This window comes from Thamnophis sirtalis, unplaced genomic scaffold (genome assembly GCF_051295495.1).
Source record: "Thamnophis sirtalis isolate CommonGarterSnake01/CBP01778 unplaced genomic scaffold, rThaSir2_p1.2 scaffold_5, whole genome shotgun sequence".
Taxonomy (NCBI): Eukaryota; Metazoa; Chordata; class Lepidosauria; order Squamata; family Natricidae; genus Thamnophis; species Thamnophis sirtalis.
Window position 1 is genome coordinate 30,062,423 of NW_028261385.1, and position 22,811 is coordinate 30,085,233.

Genomic DNA, 22,811 nt, shown 5'->3' on the forward strand with positions numbered 1-22,811 from the left:
AAACCATGTAACAAGAAAATTCCTACCTTCTTGGCACAGTGACAGATGCCAAAACAGTGGAACAATGCCTACATCTCAAGTTTTCATGAACTACATAATTACCCTTGGCTCTTTCTGACTGGACCACATTTTTTAAAAAGTAATTTCTTCCTTGGCAGGCCTCTTAACCCAGCAAGCCACCATTTTCCATTAGAGATGTACACATTAGGCAAGACAGCTAACCATACACTTGTCTTTCAAGGTTAATCATTACTCTCACGGTCCAAAGTTACTCCCTCTATTTAGCTACACCACTAAGAGTCCGTTTGCTACAGAGAAATAACAGCACTTCTGAGTTTAGTTAAGACGTGCATATTTTTCCAGAATTAATTCCTTCCAGGGGCTCTAATTAAAAACTCCATGCACTCAGGGCCCTAACAACAAATTGAGGTCTTTAAATGCCAGCAAAGCTAAACTCAGGTGTGACCTTTTCTTGTTTGACTCCAGCTATGATAACATATGAGGATAAGAGTGTGGAGTCTCTTTCATAAGTTGCACATCATGAAGGGGCATAGCAACCAAGTCAGATCCTAGTTACTTGGCCCCATCCCTGTTTATATTTAATGTTAATGAATCCCAACAACTTTTTATGTTGTTGGGTTCATTAACATTACATTACAAAAAGGATGTTGAGACTTTGGGAAAAGTGCAAAGAAACACAACCAAAGGCCTGGAGACTAAAACATATAAAAGAACAGTTGTAGCGTTTGGATTTGGCTAATCTAGAGAAAAGGAGAACTGGGGGTGACATTATATCAGTATTCCAGTATTTGAGTGGTCACAAAGAGGAGGGGGTCAACTTATTTTCCAAAGCACCAGACAGCAGGGCAAGAAACAATGGATGGAAACTAATCAAGGGGAGAAGCAATCTGGAATTAAGAAAAAACTTCCTAACAGTGATGACAATTAACCAGTGAAAAGCTTGCCATTTGAAGCTATGGTTGCTTCATCACTGGAAGTTTTAAGAAGTTTTAAGATAGTCATTTGTCTGAAATGGTATAGGGTGTTCTGCTTGAACTGGGGTTTGGACTAGAAGACCTCCAAGGTCCCTTCAGCTCTATTCTGATAGATAGATAGATAGATAGATAGATAGATAGATAGATAGATAGATAGATAGATAGATAGATAGATAGATAGATAGATAGATAGATAGATAGATAGATAGATAGATAGACAGACAGACAGACAGACAGACAGACAGACAGATTACTTTACTCATCACAGAATTTCAGCAGCATACTTTTTCCCTCTTTTGAGAAAGGGGGAAGGGGGAAGGGAGAAAGAAAGAGAAAAGAAAGAAAGAAAGAAAGAAAGAAAGAAAGAAAGAAAGAAAGAAAGAAAGAAAGAAAGAAAGAAAGAAAGAAAGAAAAAATCAAGTCAGATGTTTTTAAGCTATGGAACCAAGGGGCAGCATTAATGAATTTGTCTATGGAGATTCTCAGTCAGGGGTGTCAAATTGGTGGCTCATGGATCAGATGCGTCAAGCGCAGGCCACACCCACCCCAGCTCTGCAAATGGGAAAAACATCAGAGACGGTCATGTGACACAATGAGTTTGACACCCATGCTTTAGAGCAGTATTTCTCAATCTTGGCGACTTTAAGTCCTGTGGACTTCAGCTGGGGGATTCTGGGAGTTGAAGTCCACAGGACTTAAAGTCATCAAGGTTGAGAAACACTGCTTTAGAGAGTCATTGAGGCCACTTGGAGGTTTATCTGTGTCCTCAGGGTCACTTGAGTAGTGCAAATGGGGGAGAGGGCTGCTCAATTTTGACATAGATGGCCTCTTTGACCCCTCTTTTGAAGAGTAGTGAAAGGATATTTTCGTATTTTAAACAGGACCTCATTCCTTTTGTTTAAAGGAATCTCATTGTCTAAACACAAAACCAAGCAAGATTCATAATGTACAGCCACACAGCTGCTATATTTCTTCTATCAATTTATGGCACTCTTTGCATGCCTAGTATGCAGATTAAATCTCATTTGACAATTCCAGGAGCAAAGTCTATAATAACAGTTCACACGAATCAGATTTCTGTATCATCTCAAATGGGAAGGCCTATTTTATGTTGATTCATTTTTCAGCTTTCCGATATATCTGTCTCTGACCATATACCGTAATTTTCGAAGTATAAGATGCACCTTTTTCCCTCAAAAAAGAGGCTGAAAAACTGGTGCATCTTATACACTGAATACAGCATTTTTGCCTCCCGGAACCCTGTCCCCTTCACCAAAATGGCCGTGCATAGTCTTTAGGGAGCTTTTAGAGAGTTCCTGGGGGCTGGGGAGGGCAGAAATGAACAATAAATGGCCTATTTTTTTGCTCAATTTTACCCCTAGCCCCCAGGAGCACTCTATAAGCTTCCTAAAGGCTATCCATGCCATTTTTTTGACGAAAAACAAGCCCATTTTTGGGAAAAATGGGCCATTTTTTGCTCATTTTGGGGGGGCACCCTCCAGGTGCACTCTACAAGCCTCCTAAGGGTATTCATGCCCTTTTTTTAAAAAAATGGGCCCGTTGTCACAAAAAACAGGCCCTTTTGGGGAGGTTTGCAAAGTGCAAAAACTTTTTTTTAAAAAAATTGCCTCTTCAAAACCTTAGTGCGTCTTATACTCTGGTGCATCCTATACTCAGAAAAATACAGTAAGTAAGGGAAATTAAACAGAAATACCAACTCACTACCCTCAGCTCTGATAAGACCCACTTCAAAACAATTTGCTGTTTCTTGCCTGTCATGCCAACTTAATATTAAGTCTCATGATTTTTATAATAAAGCTTGGCCTGTTGTGCCTTTAGCTATAGCTAGACATACAGACGTCAAACAAATCATAAGATTTTTTCCTCCCAATTTATTTTTATCTTCATGCTACAAAATAATTTTTGTTTAACTTCTTAGAAACCATTCAGTAAAGTTCCAAGATCACAGATTATTAAAAACAGATGGCAATACATTTTTAAAAAATTATAGAGCCACCGAGGGCTGATGATTGGGGGTCCTTTAAACTATTGTTTTTCTATTCTTTATTTATTTTTACAGCCTATAACCAGGCTCAAACTCAAAGGAATCAGTTGTTAAAATGTCTTAGGCTGGAGCAAAAGAAAATATTCCTCTTAGGAAACCAAGAACCTCATTCAAAGTTTTCAGTAATGCTTTCACTAATTATTTACCATTGCCATACATTACATGAGCTATTACAAATGCCAGTGTGTATAACCATCAGGTAAAATGTCATCTATAAATATCCCAGATTCTAGCCTTTTGTACTAATCAGACCTAGATGAAAAAAAATATTACGGTATTATCTCTTCCATCATTTTTCTGTCGTTACAGGACAAGTCATAACTATAGATTTCATACAGCTGGAGCCCAGGCAAAGTGAGAAAAAATGGAAGAAGGATAGGTTAATGCCAGCACAGGATGTCACATTATGCTCTGGGACATTAGTTGATGAGCCATCTGTTGAACTGAAGCACAGATGTTCAATCGCAGAAAGAGCTATATATACACATCATGTATAAGGGAGGGGGGGCTAGATTGAGGAAAGATGAAAGGATTAAATATCCTAGGCAATGCCTCATTTATACTGATTTGGTTTAGAAACACAGGGATGATTAATACATACAAAAGCTGGACTGTAGTACTTTTCAGAGCATGGAAAGCTTAGCTAACTCTGCTGTACCAGTGTTCTTACATTTAGCACTAAACAATATGTATGTGCAAATAAATTTACTGCCAGAGTTATCAAGAAATATTTGTTCTTCAAATTGCTTTCCAGTACTGTGTCTCTGTATTTTAATTATAATAGTGTAAACTGGACAGGGCTGAGCATCCTGTTAGAGACATTTAAGGCAAAATCCATTTTCTGTAGACTCCAGAGCCCACATTCAATAGTGCGTTGTCTAATTATTTTGATTGTAGAAACACACACACACACACACAACCCTACAGCGTAAAACAAAATGTTTTTGTTTTGTTTTGTATTTTACAATTGAGCAAAAGAGCCCAGGGGAAAAAAACTGAAAACTCTAATCCCACTCATGCACATTATAAGGGCATACCTCGAGTAGGAGGGATTGTGATAATCTCATCAACTAATACTCCTTTGTTGTAACAGGAAACTAATTTAAATAATGGTTCACTCTGTTCCAACCATGAAACTGGTTCTTCAACAAGGACTTAGCCATTTACTACACAATTCATGTTGCAGGGAATATTAGGATCCAAAACGGCATGATCAGAAAAAAAAATGGGGCCACTATTTGCAACTCAGTTCAAACAGCAAGATGTTTGCATCCAAGCTTATTAATATTTATTAACACTAAGTTCATATTACAGTTTAAAAAATGTTCTAAAGCTAAAGTTAGAATTGCACAACAAAAGGCAATGTTCAATATCCTATTGCTCCAGATTACCTATTGAAACAAAGAACTATTCTTGTAAGAAATGTGTTTATCACTAGTCATGATGACTAATACTGTTGAAAACATTATGAATTCCCTGTTTTCTAAACCATGCATTAATCAGTTCAAATTAACATTGACTATTCAAAGAGGTGTAGGACATGCTTCCTTATCAAGCATGGTTAAATACCACCAGACAACAAAAGTTCACAAATAAAACAAAAGTATTTAGAGTCAGTCTTACAACCATTTAAAAAAGCGATTGAATGCTAAATATATTTTAATGAATGAAGGAGTAGGGGGTGACATGATATCAGTGTTCTAATATCTAAGGGGCTGTACAGAGAAGAGGGGGGTCAACCTATTCTCCAAAGCAGGGCAAGAAGCAATGGATGGAAACTAATCACGGAAAGAAGTAACCTAGAATTAAGGAGAAATGTCCTGATAATTAAGACAAATAATCAGAGGTTGCCTCCAGAAGTTGTTGGAGCTCCAATACTAGAAGTATTTAAGAAGAGAGAAGACTTCCAACGTCCCTTCCAAACTTGTTATTCTGTTAAATATCTGTATTTTCCAAAAATATTATCTAAAGAAAAATTAATAATTGGAATTACATAACTTGACCACCAGAATTTATTTAATATGGTTTACTGAATGAAATACAGTTGACTGAGTTCACAGATTTTATTAAATTATAAGCCTAAGTGTATAAACATTTGTTAAATTCATAAATGTTTGCAATCCAAAATCAACAAATTCCATTATGACTTACTTTGATGGACAACAGGCCTGTGAATAACAGTAACATTCATTTTTATTCTGGAAATCTCAAAATATTTGTAAAGATGATTTACTAAAAAAAACCAATCTACATTCTAAGGAGAAATTTTACCTGGCTAACAGATGCTCATGACTGAGTCCTCTGAATTATACAAATTCAGCTACAAAAGATGTATCACTTGTCCAATTTTTCATAGAAAGACATGTACAAACCAGATTGTCACTTCATTATTAGCTGTACAATCATTAATAGGAGACTAATAGCTGGCACTGAAAATGAAGCAAAATAAATTAATGATTCTATACAAAGATCATGCCAAAGCTTATTTCCCTGCAAAATAGAAGACCTAGTTATAATCCTACCAACCTAAGCCAACCTGCACATGTAATATCATACAACAGTGTCATACTATTGGAATTAGTGGATACCTAATGAGTATCATTAGGGACGCAATGGCTCACTGTCTATGATGCTGAACTTGTTGATCACAAAGGCTGGTAGTTCGGCGGTTCGAATCCCTAGCACTGCGTAATGGAGTGAGCTCCCATTACTTGTCCCAGCTTCTGCCAACCTAGCAGTTCGAAAGCATGTAAAAAGGCAAGTAGAAAAATAGGGACCATCTTTGGTGGGAAGGTAACAGTGTTCCGTGCGCCTTTGATGTTTAGTCATGCCAGCCACATGACCACGGAGACGTCTTCAGACAAGGCTGGCTCTTTGGCTTTGAAACGGAGATGAGCACCACCCCCTAGAGTCGGGAACAACTAACACATCTTTACCTAATAAGTATTAAGTATATTTCCAATTTATGAATGCAGGAATAGAAAACAGCAGAAAACAATGGAAATGCAAGAAGTATAAAATACAGTAGCTGGAAATGATATATTATTGCTAATAGAAATTTGAATACAAAATTTGGAGAAATTGAAAATTCTATAATTACAAAAAGATTTGGATTGAACAAAAACAATAATCCAGAATATAGAGTTTTGCAAAGAAAATTCTTTCTTTACATTTAGAACCTGCTCAAAGAAGCATAAATTCCGTCATCAGATAAACAACTTAGGACCAAATTGATTGTATAACAAGAAGCAGAAGATAAGAAATACAATCCAGTCAGCCAGGACATTCCTAGGTATCCACTGTAGAATAGATCATAAATTATTGGTGTCAAAGATACAAATTAAACTTTAAAACTTTAAAAAAATAGCAGTTATATCAGCAAGATTTGATTTGGAGGATATACAGTCAGAACATAAGATCACTATAAAAATAAGTACAGTACATGAGAACCTTAAAAACTATGGGAAGACGTAAAATTATTTGTAGAAACTGAAATAGAATCCCCCCCCCAAAAAAAAATTCCAAGAGAAGAAAACATTGCAATGTCTTTCAGAACAAGCTATCCTCAGAGTCACAGGTAAAATGTAGAGTGAAATCCCTGATCAACAAAAATATCATATATTAACCAAACATAACTTTTTTTAAAATTGAGTAAGAAAGAGCAAGAAGTTGTTAATCAAGAATGTCAGCAAACAGGAACATATTTTTTTAAAGGAAAGCTGTTTTAAAGAAAAACAGATGAATCATATAAAATTTAAGGGTTAAGATTACTTAAAAGTAGTCACGAAAGAAATCCATAGTAATTGTATTTCTACAATAGAATAGAAATAATAAGTTAAAAGGTAGTTATTCTACAATAATGTACAGTTGTGGTGAAATATTAATTTAAAAAGCACCTTCAAATCATAGATTTAGGGATGATTACAGGAGTCCCAGAACTGCAAGAAAAATCAGTTATGGATAAAAGAAAGACTGGCTGTTCTCTTGAATAGCAAGCACAAACTCACATGTTTTGGCATCTAATGCAAGTGGATGATGAGCTACAAAAAAAACCCTAGAATTGGCATTTTGTCAACAAATAAGATGCGTGGACAGGATCAAAGAAATCACTGAAAAGTCCTTGGAAGAGCTACAGATTGTCACCAGGGAAAAGTTGAGACAGTAGATATTTTTCCATCCTCAGTGCCTGGGCTTCACTGGCACATATCAAACTTCTGAACAAGGATTTTATCATGAAACCGCTCTGTCTCATTCAGAAAATTTTACAAAGGAACCAGATGGCACTCTCTTCCTTTGGGATGTTCTATTTTTTTTCCATTGGTTTTCCTTCTAGAGAAAAAGTAAATGACAGAAAGGTGAGAGAAATAACTAAGTAGCTAACTGCACAATGTCTGTGTCCTTGCTTGAAAAACAAATGACATAACCACAAAAAAACCCCAACTATTCAGCAGACACATTGAAGAAAACCACTATTAGTTGAATTATAAATTTCATAGCATAATTTTTGTTTGGGATCTGAATTTCAATTTTCTGTTACATCATAGTGCAACATAGACAGGAGCAAACATATGACAAGCTTTTTCTGGAGACTTTCAGGCAGTGGGTCCACCACAAAAGTTTGAAGCCTTCCAGAATTGACCAAATATTAACATTCAGCAATCCTGCCAAACCCCTCATTCTTCTCTTATGAGTCACTTTCAATTATTCACATTAGAGTAAGAACAGATCTGTCCACGAGAGACGGGAGTCCCAAAAGTCAGGGACAGAGGTGGTATTCAGCAAGTTCTGACCAGTTCTGGAGAACCGGTAGCAGAAATTTTGAGTACTTCAGATAACTGATAAATATTACCTCTGACTGCCCCTGGCCCCATCTATTCTCTGCCTGCCGAGTCTCAGCTGATTAGAAGGGAATGGGGATTTTGCAGTAACCTTCCCCTGGAGTGGGGAGAGTATGGAGATTTTACAGTATCCTTCCCCTGCCACACCCACCAAGTCACGCCCACCAAGCCATACACCCACCAAGCCACACCCATAGAACTGGTAGTATAAAATTTTGAATCCCCCACTGGTCAGGGACCTTATCCCGTGGATGCTCCTGCTTAGGGAAATAGCAGTTTCCCAGATTCTGATGAGCCACATCTCACAACATCGTGGCCATGCTACTTGAACCTTTGGGGAGTTGTAATTCAGCAGTCCTCTGGAGGACAATAGTGGATCTGGCAACAGAATAGTGATTCCATTATTGTTTGGAGGGGTATTTATCGTAACCTACCAACAAAATTCAGCTGTAGGTGCTTAAAACAAATCCAGAAATGGTTTTGCCAGCACTCTGTCATAAAATATGACAAAACATTTTCTTTGTACAATAAATTGTTTATCTCCAAGTAGGGGGAATACAGCCAACCATGTTTCTGGAGAACAGCTGCTGCCCTAATTAAAAAAAAAATCTTCCCTACATGTAGAATCACAATTAGGAGAGATAACAACAATAAAAAAACTGACTTTCTTCCGTGATAATTATTGAAAAACAAATTGATCAGCCTTTATATTAGAATGTTTTTTTTAAAAAAAAAAACCTGAATAATATCAAATGGAAACCTTTTTGCATATGACTCACTCCTAACAAGTTATTACAAACATTTATGGATGAGCCTGCATTTCAACTTTACATCCAGGACAGCTTATATTAACAACATCAGATATATGAGTAAACAGTAATAGGGATGAACAAAAATAGCACAAACCAGTCATAGCATAGATTTGGTAAATCTAAGTTTAATGACAACATCTTCATAACTGTAGTAACTGAAACTATGTTTTATTGGGTTCTGGTTTAACGTGATAGAGATGTGATAGAGAGCACAGAGTAATTACAACTAGAAATCAGGAGTGAGTTCAGATCCAGTCTAAGGCATAAACCCAACTGGGTCAGCTTGGGTCAGTCACTCTCTCATCCCTAGGAAGTAAACCACTTCTGAAATCTTGCCAAGAAAACTTCACAGACTTGTTCAGGCAGTTGTTACGAGTCAACACTGTCTTGGAGGCAACCCTCTCCAAAATGTGAATTATAAATTCAATCACTGTAACTTATAAACCATGAATTTGGGGCTAGCATTAAGGATGAACAAGGCCACTATGGTTAGTTAATAACCATATTTTGATATAATCCATGAACTACATGAATGGACATTTCTATTTTGTGCAAAAAATAAATAAATCTGTATTTCACCTCAAAAACCTACCTCAATTTGAATTAAGGTAGCTTTCTTAAGGAGGATAGTTTTATTCTTTGCAATCCAATAGATTGTCACAAAGAAATTCAGGACAGTCTGCCCATCGGCAAATAATTGTTGCCTGCTCTCTATGGAATTGTATTTACCTTGTGATTAGGGTAGCTCTACCCCTTCAGGTAAAGGATACGATGACTCAGTGGCTAGGACGCTGAGCTTGTCAATTAGAAAGGTCGGCAGTTTAGCAGTTCAAACCCCTAGCACCGCATAATGGAGTGAGCTCCCGTTACTTGCCCCAGCTTCTGCCAACCTAGCAGTTTGAAAGCATGTAAAAATGTAAGTAGAAAAAATAGGAACCATATTTGATGGGAAGGAACAGTGTTCTGCGTTTAGTCATGCTGGCCACATGACCACAGAGACGTCTTCAGACAGTGCTGGCTCTTCGGCTTTGGAACGGAGATGAGCACCGCCTCCTAGAGTCAGAACCGACTAGCACATATGTGCGGGGGAACATTTACCTTTACTTTATCTCTTCATCTAAGGCCATCTAAGAAGCCTTCAGAATTAAAGTGGAGATGGCTTTTCTGCATACAATAAATTTGATTGTTTCACAGTGCATTAGGATGGGGATGATGAGGGGGATAACATATAATTCTTAGTATTGTTTATGTTTAAGCCTTCCTTATGAAGGTGGAATGCTCCTTAAAGATGGATATAGAAGAGGCAGCTGAGCTATAGCATGGAAGGTTGCTGATTGTTCCATTCTAAGTCTTCCTCCTTTCTAGTCATGAACGCCTAGAACTGAGGGATGTCCAGTCTGTATTTTCTAGTTTCAACATACACAGAAACTTTGCAATAGTGGTGAATTATCTGTAGCTCAGATATAGGCTGAGGGTGATGGTTCATTCTTTGAGCTTGTGGGTTGGTTTCTGAAGGTTTTGATACCAAGCTAGATAACATCTTCAGCAGAGTTTAGGGCCGTGATGCCGAACCTATGGCATGTGTGCCTCAGGTGGCATGCAGAGCCATTTCCTAGGGCACGTGAGGCATTGCCCTGTTAGCTCTAGCACGCCAGCTGATTTTGGCCTTCATTTTGGGCCATTTTCCGCCCCCGTAGGCTTCAGGAGGCTTCCCTGAAGCCTCCAGAGGGCAAAAGAACGGTCCAAGACGCAAACCAGAAGTCAGAAAATGGGCCATTTCCAGCCTCCGGAGGGCCTGCAGGAGGCAGGGGAGAATGTTTTCTCCCTCCCCAGGCTCCTAGAAAGCCTCTGGAGTCTGGGGAGGGTGAAAAACAGGTCCACTGTGCCATCATTCACCAAAGTGGAGACGAGGGTGCGGGGAAGTGCACATAAAATTATGGGTATGGGCATGCATGTGCATGGCTCCTCCGCACACCCTCCTCTTTTGGCATACAGTGGCAAAAAGTTTAGCCATCACTGGTTTAGGGGATGTCCTTAAACTCAGCTGCAGATATTACTTATAGCCTGGTAACAAAACATTCAGAAACCAACCCACAAGGTCAGAGAACAAACCGTCACCCTCATACCCAGAAACTTACATAAGGTAGTCCTCAACTTACAACCACAATAGAACCCCAAATTTCTGTTGCTATACAAGACACTTGTTAAGTGAGTTGTTCCCCAAAAATAAGACAGGGTCTTATTTTCTTTTGACCCCCGAAATAAGCGCGTGGCCTTATTTTCAGGGAGGTCTTAGTATTTTTGAGGCACAGGAGGCGGCAAGCGTGGTCATCTCATGGCCGCTGCTGTGTTGCAATATTTTCGGGGAAGGCTGATGTTTGGGGTAGGGCTGATTTTAGCACATGCGCTCCGAAGTCCAATTGGGCTTATTATCTGGGGAGTCTTATTTTCAGGGAAACAGGGTACAAATGGTAATCAAATGTCCCCAGGACATTGCCAAATGCATACCAGTTGCCAAGCACCCACATTTTGGTCACAGGACCATGGGGATTTAAACTTACCGACAAATTTAAATTTAACACAAAATAGTTTGTTGCCAAAGCAACTGCCTGCAAAGACTCCTGGATGGGGGCTGAAAGATGAAAGTGGAAGCAGTATGCCCCATCCTATATTTGGGTAGACCAGGTTGCCCTGATAGATCAGTCCCACTGTAAAAACACTTGGGGATGATGCAAAAGCCATAAGTGTGAAAAACGGTGATAGGTCGCATTTTTCACTGTTCTAACTTTGAATGAGGGAAGGTCAAGGATTATCTGTGCATCAATGCAACACATTTCTGTGTTATATAAAAGATACGGACCGTTCTCATGGCTACTACTGCTAAAGGAGTTGGAAAGAATTCAAGGTGGTTTTAAGCTCTTAATAGATTCCTGCCTTTATTACCTACAAAATTGCAGAGCTAAGGTGCCATTATGTATGTTGATTTTTTTTTTAAGTTACCAATTATTGTAACGTTGGTTTACGTAAGCTTCCTTCATTTCCTGATCAGGAACTGTGCACAGATTACGAAATGAATGGTTTGTAAACTGACAGTTTGTCTCCCGAGTTTACCAAGTAGGTTCTTTAACAAACATTAGACCAAGTGATTTTTCAAATGTGCTAATTGACTGGTTCACTGTAGCTCCTTAGTAACTTTCTATTAGTAACTTTCTATTTGAATGGGTTGAGTCTGGGAAACAGGGAAAACAGGTTCTCTCAATGGGATTACCTCAATTCCATGAAAATATCAGCTCTCTTTTGGTTGTGAGGATTTGTATGGATGGCTTGTTTTCTAGTTGCCCTAGAAAATGTATTGGGGAAAAAATGAACTATTAATAGGAAGCTTAATCAGCACTAAAAATGGATTGCTTGCAAAGCATTCCTATTTTGCTAGCAGTCCAGTACATCCAGTCCAGTCAGGACAGAGTGAAGAATGATTACTTTGATTTACAACTGCATCCTTAGCTTGTGTTGTTCTAGAGAACATATCATCCCAAGTTGTCCCTGATTCTGGAGTATTTACTGGGGAAAATTGGAACTCTACTTTCCTGTTATCTGCCATGTAGAAAACAAATAAACAATGTAAAAAGGACATACCATATTTTTTGGACTATAAGACACACCGGAGTATAAGACGCACCAAGATTTTGAAGAAGTAAATTTTTAAAAAAGTTTGTGCACACTGCAGACCTCCCAAACCCTCTGCATGCCGTGTTTTTTGTGAAAAATGGGGCATGCAGAGGGTTTGAGATGCCTGTAAAGTGCTGATAAGGGCTGATGGGGGCAAAAACGAGCAAAAAACAGCCCATTTTTGTGAAAAACAGGGCATAGATAGGCTTTGGGAGGCTTGTAGAGTGCTCCTGTGAGCTGTGGGCGGCAAAAAATGGGCAAAAAACAGGACCATTTGTTGCAAAAAGCAGGCATGCATAGGCTTTGGGAGGCTTGTGCTCCTGGGGGCTGGGGGGGCAATAACAGCCAAAAAATGAGCTGTTTTTCACTCTTTTTTACCCTCCCCAGCCCCCAGGAGCATTTTGCAGGCCTCCCAAACCCTCTGCACATCCATTTTTGTGGGCAGGGTTTTAGGAGGCTAAAAATGCTGTATTCAGTGTATAAGATGCACCCAGATTTTCACCCTCTTTTTGGGGGGGAAAAGGTGCATCTTATACTCCAAAAAATACAGTAGTTTGTATATAAGCTATAACAGACAGTGAGGGGATAAAGGTAAGCCTTCTGATAACTTTACAGGCTCACAATTATTCATTTAGGAACCATTTGAAGTTACGACAACGCTTAAAAAAATGACTTAAGGCCTGGTTCTTGCACTTATGACCATCACAACACTTAACCCCAGTGACTTGTTTAATGACCATGGCAAAAGGTTGTGAAATTGCATGCAGTCACATGATGCCTTTTTTCTGGTCCCCGTTTTGGTCATAAGTCAATTACCTGGATGATTTGCATCCATGTGGTTTTGTTGGCAACACAGCAGCTGCAGAAGTACCATAATTTCCCATGGCCTTTTCTCAAGACTTTCTTTAAACTTCCCAAACTAATTTAAAATCATGGAATTTTGTAGTGCCCTGCCATCTGAGTGATAAGAGGAATCCTACCCAGTTTTTCAAGATTAGCTGATGTTGGCTAACACTGCCACTGTTGTGACATTGAGATAAAACCTGCTCACAGAAAATTAAGGTGCGGGATGTTTAAGCATTATAAAGGTAAAGGTTCCCCTCGCACATATGTGCTAGTCGTTTCTGGCTCTAGGGGGTGGTGCTTATCTCCATTTCAAAGCAGAAGAACCAGCACTGTCCGAAGACGTCTCCGTGGTCATGTGGCCGGCATGACTAAACACCAAAGATGCATGGTACGCTGTTACCTTCCCACCAAAGGTGGTCCCTATTTTTCTACTTGCATTTTTATATGCTTTCAAACTGCTAGGTTGGCAGAAACTGGGACAAGTAATGGGAGATCACTCTGTTACGTGACACTAGGGATTTGAACCTCTGAGCTGCCGACCTTTCTGATCGACAAGCTCAGTTAAGTGTTATAGTGTGGAGAGACCAATTGAAATCTCCCTGGCAAATCCTTTTTCTCAAATGTTCCCAATAATTTCCTTAATTTCCTTTTATTTAATCTCTCCAGCGGCCTAGTTCTTCTATCTTAGTTCTTCCTAGCCTAGTTCTAAGAAAAGTAGAAAAGATGATGCTTTAGATTAGGGGTGTCAAACTTGTCGCCAGCAGGCTAGATGCATCACACACTGGCCATGCCCACCCCTGGTTTAGCAAAGGTGGGGAAGTTGCAATATATGTCACGGGACGATGTGATGATGCGAGTTTCACACCCCTATTTTAGATCTTTCTGATCAAAACACAGAATATTTCTGGCACAAAGTTGGTTGTATAATTGGTAGCCAATGCTGAAAAACAAGACAAAGCCCAGCTATCTCTATATACAGCCAATCTTGTGCCAGTCTTGGAAAACAAGAGATAGCACAGTGTTGTACATGAGAAAGTGTTTAATGAGTAATCGCCTTACAAAACTAATGAAGTCAAAGAAGTTTATTTTCTCTATATTTTTGTTTTCCTAATAAAGAAAGAATTGTCCTGAATTCTTGGGATTGATTAGACAGTGACACACAAAGACCTTCTTGCAAACCATTCAGGTTTTTGTTAGTTTGTTTTGCTTTAGCATATCAAGGAAAGAAAGACATTAGTCTGAAAGGGTAATTATAATTATATAATTATTCCAGCAGCCTTCAGTTAATGCATTCAAGCAGAACATCATTTTCCCCCTCCCCTTGCACTTCTGGCTTCTGCCTTCAAAGGAATGCAGTAAATTGCTTTATGGCCTAATTGCTCTACTATGCTGAGATTAACTATCTCCGTACTTGAAAAACTATTGCTTCTGCTGCCACATGAAACAGTCTGAAACTACTATATTGTTCAAGAATTAAACCAAGGGCTTCAAATTAAAGCTTACTGACAACCTCTTTCAGTGCAACTTTTGTCATCTTCTCAGTCTCTCTCGATCCTCTTCTTTCTCTCTTCCCATCCTGAATCATTCTCTTCCCTGCTATGTTGGCTTATCTTCAGGGATCACCCTAGAATAGGTCTGTCAAACTCCAGGCCCACAGGCTAGATACAATAATACAATACAATAGCAGAGTTGGAAGGGACCTTGGAGGTCTTCTAGTCCAACCCCCTGCCTAGGCAGGAAACCCTATACCATTCCAGACAAATGGTACAAATCCAACATCTTCTTAAAGACTTCCAGTGTTGGGGCATTCACAACTTCTGGAGGCAAGCTGTTCCACTGATTAATTGTTCTAGCTATCAGGAAATTTCTCCTCAGTTCTAAGTTGCTTCTCTCCTTGATTAGTTTCCACCCATTGCTTCTTGTTCTATCCTCAGGTGCCTTGGAAATGCGTCAGGTGTTCTACCCTCAGGTGCCTTAGATACGTCACACACTGGCCACACCCACGCCCAGTTTAGTGAAGGGGAAAAAGTCCAGATAGGTCACATGATGCCACCATGATGACATGAGTTTGACACCCCTGCCCTAGCACAGGCATCTCTTCAAGAAGTTGAGTCTGCATAATGTTATCTTATCTTGTTAGCCAGTTTTCTTTCTCTCTTACTCTGAGCTCAGTTCCAACATCTCACCTTATGGGGATTTTACATTACGAATTCCTGCCAGCTTTCTAGCACTTTTCTATTTGTGGGGTCCTTGGTGCTGAAATATACCAATAGAAAAGAATATTTGCAAGTTGGGTTGAACTGTGGCAGTGGTGGGTTTAAAAAAATTTTAGAACCTCTTCTGTAGGTGTGGCCTGCTTTGTGGGAGTGGCCAGCCAGCCATGTGACTGGATGGGCATGGCCAGCTTGTAAAATGTGGTGAAACTCACTTAGCTCTTGCTTAGTAACCAAAATGTTGGCTCAGGAACTCTGGCATTTCAAGCACCCAAGTCTTAAAGCTGTCAAGTTAGAAGACCCTTGCACCTCTTACCCTTCAGGAAAAAAAAAAACCAGGGGTGTTCAAACCTGACAGCTTTAAGACTTGTGGACTTCAACTCCCAGAATTCCTCCTCTCGTTCTTCATCTTGATGATGTGCGGACAGGCAGGGGGAGGGAGCTGGAACCGGTTCTAAACGGCACTGTAGATTTGTGGAACCTCTTCTATAGAAGAGGCTAAAACTGGCAGGAACCCACCCCTGAACTGTGGGATCCTTGGTGCTTTTTGAGCTTGGTTTTTTTGCAGAAAGTAAACTTTTTCTATCTGAAAGATCAAAATGCTTGTTTTTGCTATTTACAAGAGAACAAAAGTATTTTGGAAACAAACTGCAACAGTTAAATGAAATGCAGCTATGGCTAAAATATTGAAACACTACAGCCCCTATAATGCACCAAAATAGATTTCAATATTTGTATGTCAAAGAACATTTCATATAATAACTTTCCAGAACAAGCTTTATCTCTATTTGTTTCTAGCCAAGAAAATATCATACCTCCCATTTTCGGTTATTATAATAGAATAGAATAGAATAGAATAGAATAGAATAGAATAGAATAGAATAGAATAGAACAGAATAAAATAGAATAGAATAGAATTCTTTATTGGCCAAATGTGATTGGATACACAAGGAATTTGTCTTTGATGTATATGCTCTCAGTGTACATAAGGAGAATAAAATACATTCATCAAGAATAAAAAGATACAACACTTGTGATTAGTGGTAGTGATAGTCAAGGTTACTTATAAGCTATCAAATCACATTAGAAACAAATAAAAACAATATAAATTGAAAGATATAAACAACATGGTGTGTGCGTGTGTGTGTAAGTTGGAAGAAATAGATATTAGTAAGAAAGAGAAGAATAATAGTAAAATAGTCTTAGTAAATTATTTGACAGTGTTGTGGGAATTAGTTGTTTACCAGTGATGTCATGGGGAGGGGAACTGTCCTTGTGTCTAGTTGTCCTGGTGTGTAATACCCTATAGAGTTGTTTTGAGGGTAGAAGTTGAAAAAAATTATGTCCAGGATGTGAGGGGTCTGTACATATTTTCACAGCCCTCTTTTTGACTCATGCAGTATACAGGTCCTCAATGGAAGGCAGGTTGGTAGCAATTATTTTTTCTGCAGTTCTAATTATCCGTTGAAGTCTGTGTTTGTCTTGCTTGGTCGCAGAGCCAAACCAGACAGTTATGGAGGTACAAATGACAGACTCAATAATTCCTCTGTAGAATTATTAGTACTCTGCCTCTCATTTTGAACCTCAAGGAAAATGTATTCATTGTTATCTGATGTTTTCCACTTTATCGTAACCAAGAAACAGTTGACATCTCATTAATTCAAACTTGATTCATCATCTATCCTGTTTATCAAGAAAAATCTCTGCCGTTGGCTGCTCAGGCATAGACAATACATTTCAGAAACCCATTCATGTTGAATGATCTGAGAACTATGCCAGGTAATTTTGAAAGTATTGCTCCAAAAGTATTTCTCTTTTCAGAAGAGCAAAAACATCCCAGAATTCTCTTGTGCCACAATCCTTTCTTTTTGAATCTGAGACTGTTGCAAAGATCAATTTATAATGCTCTATTTCACCTTTCTCAAAAGGATGAAACTCCTTAAACTCCTGTAATATTTCACAATTAGTGAATCCCAAGAGGAAAACATATCTATGTTTTTTTTTCAGATTCCAGATTCAATTATTTTCTTTTGCAATGTATTGGTGAAAATTCTATTCCTGGAACCAAATTTAGTGCCTTTTCCTTTTTCAAGGGAATTTGCCTAGGATATGCCTATTTAAGTGGCTGACATGACCATCTGCATTGACAAATCACCAATTAACATGAAAGCAGGTATTTGAAGGTAAATGCAACATAGATGATTAGGGGACTGGAGGCTAAAACATAATGGTTGCTGGAATTGTGTATATCTAGTTTAATGAAAAGAAGGACGAGGGGTAATATAACAGCAGTGTTCCAATATCTCAGGAGTTGCCACAAAGACGAGGGAGTCAAACTATTCTCCAAAACATCTAAGAGTAGAACAAGAAGCAATGGGTGGAAACTAATCAAGGAGAGAAGCAGCCTAGAAATAAGAAGAAATTTCCTGACAGTTAGAACAATTAATCAGTGGAACAACTTGCCTCCAGAAGTTGTGAATGCTCCAACACTGGATGTTTTTAAGAAGAGATTGAACAACATTTGTCTGAAATGGTATAGGGCTTCCTGCTTGAGCAGAGGGTTGGGCTAGAAGACCTCCACAGTCCCTTCCAACTCTGTTATTCTATTCCTTTTGAACTACAGTAATTTAACTTTTGGGTTTTTTTTAACTTTCTGTTAAATTTGCTTTGTGTATCTTTTATTTCCTTTTATCAACATACACACTTACATATATGCATTTTAAGTAACAATATTATAATTGTATATTATGTTAATATTAAAAAGCTGGATTAAAATTGAAATCATTGATATATCACTAATACGTTGATATGAATTGCAGTGCTCTCTTTTTTTTAACCTTAAATTCGACTTTGGATGACAAGTTAAATAATCTTGTGCTTGTAACACTGACATCCTAAAATGGCAATTAACACCAATGAAGTTTTACTTGTCTCTTTTTATTTTCAATACCTTTAAATAATTAATAACTTTTAACCATATTATGTAAATATTACCACATTAAAATTTGCATTGAAATATGACAAAGTGTCAAGTTTTATAACATTACAACAATAGGGAGAAAAAAAGGTAAATGCAACTTGCATTAATATATTTTCACTTGGATGAGCTTGGAAACATGAGGAATGGTCACAAGTTTTCCACAGCATTTTAGCCAACCTGAAAAAAAATACCCCAACGGTAAAACTTGCTTGCCCAGCTTGCATGAGCAAACCATTTACTCCCCCAGTCAAAAGATTTACTTTAGTCTTCCATTAGGGGACTGTAGGCCAAAACATATGAAGAACAGTTGCAGGAACTGTTATGTCTAGTATGTCTAGTTTAATGAAAAGAAGGACATGATAGCAGTGTTTCAATATCTAAAGGGCTGCCACAAAGAAGAGGGAGTCAAACTATTCTCCAAGGCACCTGAGGGTAGAACAAGAAGCAATGGGTGGCAACTAATCAAGGAGAGAAGCAAATTAGAACTGAGGATAAATTTCCTGACAGTTAGAACAATTAATCAGTGGAACAGCTTGCCTCTAGAAGTTGTGAATGCTCCCAACACAGGAAGTTATTAAGATGATGTTGGATAACCATTTGTCTGAAGTGGTGTAGGGTTTCCTGCCTAAGCAGGTGTTGGACTAGAAGACCTCCAAGTTCCCTTCCATCTCTGTTATTCTATTCTAGTACACAACTTAAGGTGGCTGCTGATGGCGGCCATTTAAAAAAAAATAATCCTTTCATCAGCTGCAAAAAAAAAAGTGAGGAGACTAACATTTTCGTCACCACTTGTTGACTTCTTCCTCAATATTGTATTGGGGCGGGGTTGGGGGTGGGCGGAATCTGCAGGATTGAAATCAGGGATATCTCTCTACAGATATTTGGAGTGACTCCATTCAACTCTTTTCTGCTCTTTTGTCAGTGCCTTATCTGAGAGGTCATTGGGTATAAAAGCTATAAAGCTATGTTCCCTTAAAGATCCCATGTTGATAAATACTGTATTTTTCAGAGTATAAGACACTCCAGACTTTAAGAAGCACAGCTTTGGGAGGGAGGAAAACAAGAAAAAAAAATCTGCATTTGCCTCCCAGCATCCATCCAGTATTCGTCTGGCCCATTCGCCGCCGCCCATTTGCCGCCACCTGTTCGGCAAAACCTGTTCGCCACCCACCGCCATGGCCCATTCAACACTGTCATCATGGCCCATTCTAGAACAGCTAATCAGTGCCGCACTACATCCCCCACCCCGTCCTCCGCCGCAATGTCCGTTGTATAAGATCCACCAAAATTTTCAACCACTTTTAGTGGGGGTGGGGGGTGGGAGTGCATCTTATACTCCGAAAAATACGGTAGCCTGAACAACAGATGGGAAGTTCATTTGGATCCAAACTAACTCAGAGTTGTTTGGGGCTAAATCTGATCCCCCCCCCTATGTTCATTAAGCAGGTCATTTCCTAGTGTTAGAGTTTCCTCATCATGCTTCTTCCACCTACTACCCATGATCCAGTTAAGCATATCATACAAACAAGCTCTTGACCAGAAGGGCTACATGCGCACCTAGAACACTGAAAGATGACACCTGTATTTTTCCTATTGCTGTTAAGCTGGGCTTAGACAAGAAGATCTCCAAGGTCCCTTCCAGCTCTATGGTTCTATGATCCTACGAAGTTCAGGAAACAGAGCAATCTGTTCTTACTGGTCAGTTGGATACTCAGTTAAGCGAATGGTTGAGTGGCAGGGCCCAAATTGTAGCTTTCCTGCAAATAATGACAGAGGAAACTAGCAATTTGGAGGCTGTTCTTCTGAAGGAGGGGCAAGGGGAGGAAATAGATGAGGTGCAAAGTATAGGCTGTGTATGTGTGTCAAAGTGATGTGTGGACTTAAATAGTGTGATTGGGATCATGTCAGTCTTGCACTCCATTCCAAGCATCATGTCCAGTTCACACACAAAAAAATCAGCAAAATACAGACTAGTAGAACAAACAGCTTGCTCATAAGTAAATTTACTTTTAGTTTGCAGATGGATACAGCCCTACTTTCCAGAGTTTTTGTTCACAGGAAAAACTAACTCTGCAAAGGGAGAGCTAGTTTTATCAGCTGGCTCGACCACCTGCACTCTTAACTTCACCTGCAACTATGTCATAATTCATCCTCCTCCAAACATTTCACACACACTCACACCTGTATATGTTGCATACTCTTAAAAGGAAATTAAAGTCACAATTCCTGGCTTTGCCTGCACATGCACAGTAACTGTGACATTTGTTTCGTAACTGCATGAAAAAATGGGGAGCCTATGCATTTACAATGATATGCATGTCTAAAGGCATATGATAGTGACAGCTAACTTTTATGTCGTTACATGCCAAAGCGCCAGCATCCATAAGGTGTGCACGCCTTCCTCCTGCATCCTGGTTTGGGCCTGAAAGGCCTCCTGCATCAACCTGGAAGCCAAAATGGGGCATGGGAGCGCTGCATGAGCCCCCAAAATGCATGCAAGCACCCCCTAGCATGCACCTCACCTCCAGTGCATGCACAGCAGACCCAAAGACCAGCTGGTCAACGGGAGGCGCATGCACATGCACGGTGAGCTGGTCTGGGGCAATGGCTGGCATGCCCCAGAAGGTCTGCGTGTCACCTGTGGCACACATGTCATAGGTTCGCCATCACTATGGAGACGCAGGTCATGCTCACCCATAATAAGGAAGCTCATTTGGTGACTTTGACCAATCTCAAATCCCCACAAAGGTGTTGTAGGAAACAAGTGCAATGTAGGAGCCCTGGTGGTGCAGTAGTTAGAATGCAGTATTACAGGCTGACTCTGGCCTCAGCCAGTTCGATCCTGGCTGGCTCAAGGTTATATGATTTTATTTTTCAGGAATATAATGTTCAAGGAGAAACATAAATCTTACACAAGATTCTAATTTTATTCGGGGAAGAGCTTTGTATGGTAACTTTAGGAAGAAATAATCTACCGTATTTAGGGCTTCTATGCTATTTTCCCAATCTCTGGTCAATTTCAACTTCCATGCAAATTGTTCATAACCTTTCCATTATTGATAGAGATAAGCACAATACAGTAGACTAGGGTGGCCTATTATTTTTCAATGGAACATTGCAAAAATTATCCTGAAAGGGCTTAAATGAAGCAGGGGCCATTATATGAACTAATAATTTAAATGGGCTTTTCCCAACATGACCTCTTCCAAATGGATGACAATCTCAGCGCCAGACACCCCTGTAGAAGGCACTAAGTTATATAACAGGAATGGGCAACTATGGCAATTTTATGACCTGTGAACTTCAACTCTCGGTATTCCTCAGTCACCATGGCTGGCTCAAGAATTCTGGGAATTGAAGTCCACCGGTTGTTGAATTCTACCCCTATTGTAGAGGAAGCAGATATAGAGGAAGTTGTAAGAGGAATTGTAAAGTTACACAGTATATGTCAGGCTGATTCATATAATTTTTTTTTACCTGCCTCTTTGCACCACTTATTTCACAGCCATTACAAAAATCTCTAAATGGAAAAATTAGACACAGAGGCACTGCAGGAAAAACTAAACCCACAGTTTTACAAATTGTTACATGGAACAATGCAGAGTATAGACAATATTTTTTTTCTTTAAAATTAAAGAAAAATTAAAAAAAAACTATTTGTGGAAATTCTGTTTGTGCTAGGAGGAATGATGTTACCTAGTTTGGGTAATGAAACGTCTGCAAGAAAGCAACCAAGTTCAAAGGGCACCAGAGGTTCTCGAGTTCTACTTTTAACCAGTGACCCTCTTGGTGTTCAAGGAATATTGATGCAAAATTCCACTTAGCATCCCCAACTCTTTCATAATATTCTATGTGCCCTTGCCCAGTGTTATTTTTAATATTGCAACTTGCACCCCAAACATATGGTACCCTTGCAAAGTACATAATTTGTGCACTGGGTTTCACTGGCCTTGCTTTAACCATGCTTAGAGGGCATAGACAAGTGGGTATTTCACTTCCATAGACTCACTGTGATGAAAGAAGAGATGCACTAATTCAGAAACCAACCAGAGCCTAATCTAAATTAAAGCAAAAGAAAGAAGGCAAGTCATATTACAACAAACTTTTGTCTACATAACACATTCTTAGAAAGCATCACAGGCAGCTATTTTTCTCATTTAGAAAGCTGGTGTAAACTTGACTATTCGAAGCCTTCCACAATGTTGCATCTTTACTAAAATTAATGAGATTTTATTATATGGTACCAAGGACCAGATGGCCATTCAGAGCAAAAATCCACATTCTATGCAGCAAAAGCTCAGCTTCCCTCTGTGGATAGCTGTTGCAAGAATTAATTTAAAAGAAGACTCTCCTACATGCTGCCTTAAGCTTAGTGGAGGAAAGGTAGAATATT

The 22,811-nt window shown here is 39.1% G+C and overlaps 1 protein-coding gene across 1 annotated transcript in view; it reads right to left on the minus strand.

Annotated features, from left to right (window-relative positions):
• PDE4D (phosphodiesterase 4D) overlaps positions 1 to 22,811 on the minus strand; it is a 734,024-nt gene that overhangs the window by 709,913 nt on the left and 1,300 nt on the right. The window lies entirely within an intron of this gene.